This window comes from Lithobates pipiens, unplaced genomic scaffold (assembly GCF_037356315.1).
Source record: "Lithobates pipiens isolate NorthernLeopardFrog02 unplaced genomic scaffold, aLitPip1_a1.2 Scaffold_28, whole genome shotgun sequence".
Taxonomy (NCBI): Eukaryota; Metazoa; Chordata; class Amphibia; order Anura; family Ranidae; genus Lithobates; species Lithobates pipiens.
In genome coordinates, this window is record NW_027507789.1 from 24,874,137 (window position 1) to 24,885,750 (window position 11,614).

General features: G+C 44.1%; 1 pseudogene; it reads right to left on the bottom strand.

Annotated features, from left to right (window-relative positions):
- Positions 1–4,373: 4,373 nt before the first annotated feature.
- LOC143935222 (small ribosomal subunit protein uS15 pseudogene) lies at positions 4,374–4,895 on the bottom strand (annotated as a pseudogene).
- Positions 4,896–11,614: the final 6,719 nt, after the last annotated feature.

Consider the following 11,614-nt stretch of genomic DNA (forward strand, 5'->3'; position numbering starts at 1 on the left):
CCAGGCCAAGCACCCGGCGTGTTTCGTTTCACCTCCCCAGAACTTATGCCGCGTAAACACACGATCGGAATTCCGGTCAGAAAAAGACCGATGAGAGCTTTTCATCGGAAAATGCGACCGTGTGTATGCTCCATTTAGTCCGAATTTCCGCCAGCCAAAAATTGATAGCATGTTCTCAATTTTCCCAACAGAAAAACTTTCTATCGGAAATTCCGATCAAGCCAAAAATCACGCATGCTCAGATTCAACTACGAGACGGAAGCTATTGGCTACTGGCTATTGAACTTCCTTTTTGTAGTCCCGTCGTACGTGTTATACGTCACCGCATTCTAAACGATCGGTATTTGGTGTGACCATGTGTAGGCAAGACAGCTTGAGTGGAATTCCGTCGGAATTCCATCGGGAAAACCATCAGAGCTTTTTCCGACGAGAATTCCTATCTCGTGTACGCGGCATAAGTCATTAAATCTCCACCACTAAACTCTGGGGGGCGGCGCAAAATGAGTTGGGTGCCCTGTTTTCAGGATTACCAGGTAGAAATGAAGGGGGGAAAAAAAGAAAGCTAAAGTATTAACCACATCTAGGGATTAGTTGGCTGTGACAAATTAAACATTTAATAGAAAATACATATACACTATATTACCAAAAGTAGTGTGTCTAAAGGAATGTTTGACCATTCTTCCAAAAGCGCATTTGTGAGGTCAGGCACTGATGTGGATTAGAAGGCCTGGGTCACATTCTCCGCTCTTGTTCATCCAAAGGTGTTCTATTGGGTTGAGATCAGGAGTCTGTGCAGGCCAATCAAGTTCTCCACCCCAAAGTCGCTCATCCATGTCTTTATGGACCTTGCTTTGTGCACTGGTCCAAATCCTTTGGTGGAGGAAGGATTATGAAGTGGGGTTGTTTTTCAGGGATTGGGCCTGGCCCCTTAGTTCCATTGAAGGGAACTCTTAAAGAGGAAGTAAACCCTGATAGGTTTACTTCCTCTTTGTTTCCCTGCAAAGGTAAAGCATAAGCATAGTAGCCCATTATGTGTCACTTACCTGACACAGGAGCCAGCGATGTCCCCTCTTCCAAGGAGCATCCATCCTCTTTCTGGGTATCGCGGCTCCGGCGCTGTAATTGGCAGGAGCAGTGATGACGTCACTTCTGTGCATTTGCATGGAAGCCGCCACTAACGGCATATCGCCGTTAGTATCGGCATGCTTAGTGCGCCTGCGCGCCGCTGTCTACGGTGCATGCGCCGTAGACAGAGGTGCCTGTCTTTTTGCAAATATCTCCTAAACTGTGTAGGTTTAGGAGATATTTCTGGGACCTACAGGTAAGCCTTAATCTAGGCTTACCTGTAGGTCAAAGGGATCTGTAAGGGTTTACAACCACTTTAAGGCATCAGCATACCAAGACATTTTGGATAATTTCATACTCCCAACTTTGTGGGAACAGTTTGAGGACGACCCCTTCCTGTTCCAACATGATGGCTCACCAGTGCACAAAGCAAGGTCCATAAAGACATGGATGAGCAATCAACTTTCTCATTCAGCCTTCCCATTAATGGTTCCTGATGAACCGGCCAAGATTTAAACCGTCTATGGCCAGCCTTACAATACATGCACAAGTTAATTACAATACAAATGATACCAATGTAGTGTATATGTTGTTGTTGTTCAGTCATTTAGTCATGTCCGACTCTTCGTGACCTCATGGACCATAGTGCACCAGGCTTTTCTGTCCTTCACTGCCTCCCGGATCTTGCTTAACTTTATGTTCATTGTTTCGATGATGCTACCTATCCATCTGTTTTTCTGTTGTTCTCCTTTTTCCTTCCATGTTTCTCAGCATCAGGGCCTTTTCCAATGAGTTCTCTCTTCCCATTAGGTGGCCAAAGTAGTTTATATACACTACTACATGTAGTGTATATACATATATATATATATATATATATATATATATATATATATATATATATATAGGGTTGCACTAGTATCGGTATCGGTGTCGATACCAAGTGTTTGCACAAGTATCGGTACTCATGCAAATGCACCGATACCTGAACCCGATACTTTCAGGCTCGGTTCTTTGAGCTATCAGTGAGTCTCCCCTGTGTTAAAGAAGTCCGGTAACTGGAGCTGTCAAAAAAAAAGCAGCCGGCAATGTTTATTAACAACATTAAAACAAAAAAGAAACATTGTTTCTTTTTGAATCTTTCTGTTTCTTCATCTGCAGATCAAAGGGATGAACAAATGTTCCTCTGTTTAACCCCTTATTAACCCTTAATTTACTCTAATAAGCCTTAATTAACTCCCCATTCTTCTCCTTTTAATTATTTTCCTGCTTTTTTTTTTTTCACGTCTATTTTATAAACGATAAACAATTAAAACTTGTGTATAAAGAAATCATTTGTCATTATTTCAAATGGCGGCGAGAACATTTTTAAAATGCAGCAGCTCATGGGAGCCAATCCAATTTTACTTACATGTCATCAAATACAGTTAAAAGAAATTGTAATTAGTTGCAGTTAAACTCTCTGCATGTTGCTCTTACCTGGTTAAATAAACCTGATATATTCAAAATGACAGGTTCACTTTAGGGTGGACTACAATTCAGCAGCACCTCTTTCAGCTGCACCCAGAGTCTTGCTGCCTTTCATCCTCCACCTGTATACATGTGTTTTCAGAAACACAGAACTTGATTTATGTCTTTGACTCCCTGTGAGCACAAACATGTTAAAGGTAATGCTTTTTCCATTTTGCTTTGCTCTACATATTGTTGTGTGATCAGCAGAAACAGATACACTGCTTACTTCTATGTCATTAATAAATAAAAAAAACAGAACAGATCCAGGACAATGGCTAAATTAGTTCAGTTGGTTGTTATAATGTGGTGAGATCTCAGATGCTTGTTGTGCGTAAGGAAACGTCTACTGATGTTCGGGAGGCATTTTTTTTTTAAAATAGAACATAACATAAATAGCAAGTAAAATAACTTTCCAGAAGACTAAACATCAAAAATTAAAGAAGACTGCAACTCAAAACGAAAATACTGTAAATATATTACCAGACAGATCCACAGAAGATCAACTTCTACTTCCATGATGTCCACCTAGAAGTAAAGTTTAGCTACATGTAGAGCCTGTGGACTTAACCAGCTCCGGGCTTCCTATATTTCTTGGATATTCCAAGACTGAAATCTTTCTGCCATTATTCTCGGCTCTGTTCTGGCCTTTTAAGGAATTGTGAATGTTCTAATCCAAGTTTTTAGTGTTCCAGCTCCTTCTGTTACGTTCTCCATGATGAGTGATAATAAGTGGAACCTCCAGCAGGGAAAGTAGAAGTCTGTTATCACCGGCTCAACAGGTGTGCAAACCCATGGATCTCACCAGAGTCTCTGAGAGATATTATATTCTATCGTGTGGTTTAGTTTTCCTGTGTCAACCAAAAGTTGAGACATCTACCCTTCTGAGAAGACTTTCCACAAGATTTTGGAGGGTGTTGGTCAAAATTCATGCCTATTGAGCCAATAGGGCATTTGAGGTTGTGTTCTTGTGTTGGCTAAAAATACCTAGCTCGCATTTGGCATTCCAGTTCATTCCAATGGTGTTCATTAGGGTTGAGGTCAGGACTCTGTGTATGGTTCCACCACACCAAACTCTTCTCACCATGTCTTTGAGAACCTGGCTTTGTGCACAGGAGCACAGTCATGCTGGAACGTGTGCCCATTTTGACAATAAAGCATAAATATGATCATGGACTGGTGTTGGAAGTCCTGGCTTCCAATTGGCATTCCAATTCATCCCAAAGGTATTTAGTAGGGCGGAGTATCGGTCGAAATTCATGCCTATTGAGCCAATAGGGAATATGAGGTTGTGTTCTTGTGTTGGATAAAAATACCTAGCTCGCAATTGGCATTCCAGTTCATTCCAATGGTGTTCATTAGGGTGGAGGTCAGGACTCTGTGTAGAGTTCCACCACTCCAAACCCTTCACACCATGTCTTTGAGAACCTGGCTTTGTGCACAGGAGCACAGTCATGCTGGAACGTGTGCCCATTTTGACAATAAAGCATAAATATGATCATGGACTGATGTTGGAAGTCCTGGCTTCCAATTGGCATTCCAATTCATCCCAAAGGTGTTTAGTAGGGCGGAGTATCGGTCGAAATTCATGCCTATTGAGCCAATAGGGAATATGAGGTTGTGTTCTTGTGTTGGATAAAAAGACCTAGCTCGCAATTGGCATTCCAGTTCATTCCAATGGTGTTCATTAGGGTTGAGGTCAGGACTCTGTGTAGAGTTCCACCACTCCAAACCCTTCACACCATGTCTTTGAGAACCTGGCTTTGTGCACAGGAGCACAGTCATGCTGGAACGTGTGCCCATTTTTTAAAAATTTTGAACTTTATTAAAGTTTCAGCGACATTTATGCGACGAGGGCCGAGGCTGTGGAGGACTCGTACTTCCAGGTGGGTGGGAGGACTCTCCTGGTCTTGTAGTAACGAGCCAATCGGTGGATTCTGCTTTCAATGAGAATCAAACGGAATTTGGCATCTTTATCCTTCCTGTTCCTCTCCAGATGTTTGCGCACAGCCACAGCCTTCTTGATCAGGTGGTAGAGGTCCTCTGGCAGGTCGGGGGCCAGTCCCTTGGATTTCAGGATCCGCAGGATCTTGTTACCAGTTACAAAGTGAACCTGAGCAACACCATGAGAGTCCCTCAGGATAACACCAATCTGGGATGGGTTGAGACCCTTCTTGGCCAGTTTGAAAATCTGTTCCTTCACATCATCAGATGTCAGTTTCAACCAAGTGGGGACGCTGCGTCTGTATGGGAGAGCCGACTGGGACAAGCCCTTTCCCGGAGCGTGCATGCGACCCATGATGGCGGCTGGAGAGAAAAGAACGTGTGCCCATTTTGACAATAAAGCATAAATATGATCATGGACTGGTGTTGGAAGTCCTGGCTTCCAATTGGCATTCCAATTCATCCCAAAGGTATTTAGTAGGGCGGAGTCCACATAAGTTCCTTCACACCAAACTCACTAAACCATGTCTTTATGGAACTGTCTTTGTGAACAGGGGCATAGTCATGCTGGAACAGAAATGGACTTTCCCCAAACTGTTACCACAAGTTTGGAAGGGCACAATTGTCTAAAATGTTTTTGTATACCATAGCATTAACAGTAACCTTCCCTGGAAAGACCTCAACTCAATTATTTTAAAGGGTTTCCACATACTTTCGGCCTACAGGTAGGTGTGACTGTCAGGTGTCAACAAACTATTGGTAATATAGTGTGTATAATGTAATGCTGGACTCTTCTTTCCATGGCAGTAGGGTGTCTCCAAAAAAAATTGATATATATAGTATATATATATATATATATATATATATATATATATATATAACTATAGTAAAGTTGTGACATTTCAGGACGCATTTTTATTTATTTCCCTGTGAATGAGATTTTGTGTTCAGTAAAGTGAAGCCATCACATTGACTAGAGAACACCCCAACAGCTGCTGACCGCCAGGACATCATAATCATAGTACACTAATCCAAATTATGCCCAACAGATGTTCTCTGCTGCAGCATTTATATATTGGATTGCCGGGTAACACGGATGTGTCAGTATATTAAACAACCTGTTATTAAATCATTTACTCTTACTAGGATATACAGACTTGCTGAGTCTCTATAAAGAGGACCTGTCCTGACCTGTATTTAGAAAGCATGCTGCCTTCAATGAGGACACCTTTTTCTGTCCATATTGTCCCAAATGTGTGATTTTTCAGAGCGAAAAAACAGACCTCCCTCCATTACAATGTTCACTTGGAGCAGCGGATATGATGCAGCTCTCCGCACCTGGCACATATAAACGACACGAATGAATGGAACTCTGCGATCATTAATACATCGTTAAATTAACTTTTTAACTACTTCAGCCCCGGAAGGATTTACCCCCTTCCTGACCAGAGCACTTTTTGCGATTCGGCACTGCGTCGCTTTAACTGACAATTGTGCGGTCGTGCGATGTGGCTCCCAAACAAAATTGACGTCCTTTTTTCCCACAAATAGAGTTTTTCTTTTGGTGGTATTTGCTCACCTCTGCAGTTTTTATTTTTTGCGCTATAAACAAAAAAATAGCAACAATTTTGAAAAAAAAACTATTTTTTTTTACATTTTGCTATAATAATTATCCCCCAAAAATATATAAAAAAAACAATTTTTTTCCTCAGTTTAGACCGATACGTATTTAGTTTAGACCGATAAATATCGCAATAAGACCCCTTTCACACCAGGGCGTTTTGCAGGCGCTATAGCGTTAGAAATAGCGCCTGCAATCCGCCCTAAAAAAGCTGCACCATTGTTTATAGTGTGAAAGTCCGAAGGCTTTCACACTACAGCGGTGCGCTGGCAGGACGTCAGGGAAAAGTTCTGCCAGCAGCTTATTTGGAGCCGTGAAGGAGCGGTGTGTTTACCGCTCCTCCACCGCTGCTCCCCATTGAAATCAATGGGGCAGCGCTGTAATACCGCCGGCAAAACTGCGCTATTGCGGCGTATTGCCGGCGGTTTTAACCCTTTCTCGCCCACTAGCGGAGGGTAAAAGTGCCCCGCTAGCGGCCGAAAAATAGCGGCGTTTTACCGCCCACGTTATGGACGGTGTAGTGTGAAAGGGGTCTAAGCGATTATTGATTTGTTTGCGCAAAAGTTATAGTGTATACAAAATAGGGGATGGTTTTAAGGCATTTTTATTAATACATTTTTTTGTACTAGTAATGGCGGCGATCAGCGATTTTTTATCATGACTGTGACATTATGACGGACACATCGGACATTTTTGACACATTTTTGGGACCATTGTCATTTACACAGCAATCAGTGCTATACAAATGCACTGATTCCTGTGTAAATGACACGGGCAGTGAAGGGGTTAACCACTAGGGGGCAGTGTATGGGTTAAGAGTGTCCTGGGGAGTGTTTCTAACTGTGGGGGGGGATGGCTACGTGTGACACGTCACTGATCTCTGCTCCCGATCACAGGGAGCAGAGATCAGTGACACTGTCACTAGGCAGAACGGGGAGATGCTTGTTTACATTTGCATCTCCCCGTTTTTCCGTGAGACGATCGCGAGTATCCCCGCAGCGATCAAGTCCGCGGGACCCGTGACCCGGCTCATGGAGGCCATCTGTTAAAGGGCCACGTACAGGTATGTTAGTTTGCCTGTACGAGCCCTTCTGCTGTATATCGGCGTGAGGCAGTCGGCAAGTGGTTAAATGCAAGTAGTGTAAGAACCCGAATTTGACCTGGTATCAGCCTCTTGCAGTCACCGTACAGCAGGGCTGGAGTCTGAGAGGAAGAACTAGTACAAGCAGCCAAACGGTTCATGTGCTGCCAAGAAGCATGCTGATAGGAGGAGAGGGCTGAGTAACAGAGAGATGAGCTCTGTCACTCACCTTCTCCTTTCACTGTCCAGTCACAGGTTGGGGGCTGGTCCGGGATGACCTGGGCTCATGAGAAGCTGGTAAATTATGCCAGACATCAGACCTAGTACGAGATCCTGCGGGAGCTGATCTGCAGGTACTGAAGACTCGATGTCCACCGGCATCCCCCAATCCTTTGGTACTGAGAGAGAATGGCAGTCTGCCTATGTAAACAGGGCAGATTGCAGTTCTGTCAGTAGGAAAGGCATGGATCCTGAGTTCCTGCAAAGCAGGGGTATCGATCCATGTCTTTCCTTAGTAAAAGCACCTCCCACACAGTACACAAAATCCCTGGCTAGGCACACAGTTAACCCTTTGTTTGACCATAATGTTAAACCCTTCCCAGCCAGTCTCATTATTACAGTGACAGTGCGTATTTTTAGTGCTGATCACTGTATTAGTGTCACCGGTCCCCAAAAAATGTCAAAAGTGTCAGTTAATGTCCAAATGACCACCACAATATTGCAGTCCCACTATAAGTTGCTGATTGCCACCATTACTAGTAGATAAATAAAATAAATCTTTCCCATAGTTTGTAACTTTTGCGCAAACCAATCAATATATACTCTTATTTGGATTTTTTTTACCAGAAGTATATAGCAGAATATTGGCCTAACTTGATGAAGAAATTAGATTTTTTACATTTTTTTATTGGATATATATATATTTTTTAGCAGACAGTTAAAAAAAAAAAATATATATATATATATATTTTTTTTTTTTTTTAATTTTCGCTCTTTTTTTGTTTATAGCGCAAAAAATAAAAACCGCAGAGGTGATCAAATACCACCAAAGAAATCTCTATTTGTGGGAAAAAAAATACATACTTTTTATTTGGGTATAGTGTCGCATATTCGGACAATTGTCAGTTAAAGCAACGCAGTGCCCTGCAAAAAATGGCCTGGTCATGAGGGGGGGGGGGGGGGGGGGTTTAAGGTAAAAAACCTTCTGAGTGCAGCTCCTCCCCCAGCCCCCCCTTTATAATTACTTGAGCCTAAACCTGATCCAGTGCTGTGCCCGAAAACAGTATTGCCTCTCTCTCTCCTTACTGGCTCAGAGGCAGCATCAGGAGCCCTTGGCTCCTGCTACTGTCAATCACAGAGGGTGGGGCCTAGTTGTTCTGTATGTGTCAATGGACACACACAGCACGGTTCAGGATGGATCCGGCCAAGTCACTTGCTATGGGTGCACTCAGCGGGGGGGGGGGGGGAGAAACGGCAGTGGGGGACCCCAGATGAGGAGGATCGGGGCTGCTCTGTGCAAAACCATGTTCAGTCATGCTAATGCCATGTTCGTTATTTTAAAAGCTATTCTTTTCCCTTTAAAATCACTTTAAAGTCCACAGCATCCTCCTTTTCCTTCGATGTACATGGGTCGGTTGTCTGGCTGTCAGTTGTTGGCCGTCTTTTATTAAATGACTTTCATATTTTGACAAATAAAAACCGTGCCGGCGGTAGCGCCCTTTTAAAGCGTTTGTATTGGATGGCCCTGCCATCTGTCATAAATGATTTTTTTGTAAACACGATGCCTGGCAAAGTGATGCAGCCTGTCTGGCCGGCTTGACAACATGAAGCAAGTTTGCTTGCTAGTGGGAATGAAGTCAAATCAACTCATTCATAAATAATAGGGACCTTTATTTTTTAATGACATGACATATCTTTTGTGCTAAATCTCTGTATGCAGGCTGAAAATGTGCAAGTGGCGGCAAGCTTTAATTATGCAGCAGTGAATTCAGACTCCTACATGAGGGGCATTGGGCCATATAGCGCATTTCGGTGCCCAGAAGCTGCAGGTGTTATGTAGAGCCGACTGTTTCCCTTGTAATGAATATATTGTAGGTATGAGATATCCCAGAATGCACTGGGAAACCAACATGGGAACCGGAAAGACGTCATTTTCATTTGTATATATTCTAGGAGTGTCTGGTGCAGACATCACATTTGGTGTGCAGCATGGAGCAGCAGAAAAGTGAGCGGGGTCTGGACTGGAGTGGAGTCCATTAGGGGTGCAGTGGCCCGTCCATTAGGGGTGCAGGGGCGCCGCAACCCCCCGTCCATGCTCCCGGCCCATAATCTACATGCAGGGTGTCGGACGCATGGATTACAATGTTTTTTTAAACACATGATTAGACCCCGGGACCTCTAATTGGCTTAAAAAAGGGTGGGTTTGGGGCGCAGAGCACTGCACCCTGAGCCTACCCAGTTGTGTGACATTGGCGAATTAATATTCGCTAATGTCTTCCTTCTTCTCCTCCCAGCCAATCAGGAAGAGAAGCACTGCACACTAAGCCCATCCAGTTGTGTAACAATAGAAAATTATTGTTTGCTATTGTCTTCCTGGTTCTCCTCCTGGCTAATCAGGAAGCGGGTCCTGAGACCCGATTGGCCAGCGAGTCTTAGGACTCCCGGCCAATCGGGTCTCAGGACCCATGTCCCATTCAGCCAGGAGGAGAAGTAACACCTGTTCGGCCAGGAGGAGAAGCAACAGCAACGGCTATTCCCATGGCATGCTGGAGCGAGGAGCAGCATCGGCCTTCTAAGGCAAGGACACGGATAGCCGCCATCCATCTCCCATGGGGGGAGGGTTTCAGGTTTGTAAGCCCCCCCCCCAATTTTTGAGCACCAACCGCCACTGGAGTGGAGTAATTAGTAGATGGCACACGTGGTGTGCAACATGGGAACACTGGGGGACTGAAGAGTGAGGACCGAGTGGCGGAAGATCAGCAGAGCTGGGGGACCAGAGGAGGAGAAAACAGCAGATGTCACCCATGGTGCACAGCATGGGAGCAATATAGCAGGAGGTGAGTGGTGACTGGAGAGAGAGAGAGGAGGATCAGCGGAGCTGGGGGTTACTACCGGACAGGGGATCAGAATTTCTGGGGTTTACTACTTATCGGGGGATCAATAAAGCTGAGGGTACTACTAAGGGGGGCATCAGCAGAGCTGGGGGTACTACTGAGCAGGGGATCTGCTAGTTTTAGGACTAGAAACTGCCCCAGAGGAGCAGCGGCCCCGGAGTGAGGAGCAGCAGCCCTACCCCGGATCTTTGTCATCTTCCTCCTAAGGTAAGGAGGCCTCTGATCGCTTCCCGTCCGTCTCCTGTGGGGTGGGTATGATTGCCACCTTCCCGTCCATCTCCCGCAGGAGGGGTTTGTGGCGTTGGTTTTCCTCCCCCCCCCCCAAAAGGAATATTGAGCACCAGCCACCACTGCTCTTAACCCTGTTGTATTCTATTGTATTGTATCTGCCCTGTCTCCCTTTTATGGATGGGCCGAACACCTCCCGGCTTGGTTCGCACCAGAACATGCCATACAGGCAAAAAATTTGTCTATGGGACACAAACATGTATAATCAAAAGTGCTAATTTTAAAGGCTTATATGCAAGTTATTGTCATAAAAAGTGTTTGGGGACCCGGGTCCTGCCCCAGGGGACATGTATCAATGCAACAAAAAAGTTTTAGAAACTGCCTTTTTTTCGGGAGCAGTGATTTTAATAATGCTTAAAGTGAAACAATAAAAGTGAAATATTCCTTTAAATTTTGTACCTGGGGGGCGTCTATAGTATGCCTGTAAAGTGGCGCATTTTCCAAAATTACATTTCGGGTCCTGGCAATACAGCAAAAAGTCCTTGAAAAAAACGCCATGGGATCCCCCACAGTCCATTACCAGGCTCTTTGGGTCTGGCATGAATATTAAGGGGAACCCCCGATCCAAAATGTAGGAAAAAAAATTGCGTGGGGTTCCCCCCAAATTCCATACCTGGGGAGGGTGCTTTGGGTGCTTTGGGTGCTTTGGGGTAGCCAAAAAAAACATTTTAGCGCAGGGTCCCCCTTAATATCCATACCAGACCTGAAGGGGATCCCATGATGGGATCCCATAATGTTTTTTTCAATGACTTTTATCTTTATTGCCATGACCGACAATTAATTATAGCCACTAGTACTTTTAAATGACTTTTTTTCCTTTAGAAATGTCATTTTGTGCAGGGACTGTTCTAAACACTTCTAAACACAGGCATACTATAGACACCCCCCAGGTACGAAATTTAAAGGAATATTAAACTTTTATTGTTTCACTTTAAACATTATTAAAATCACTACTCCCGGAAAAACTGCCATTTTAAAGAAAATATATTTTAAAGA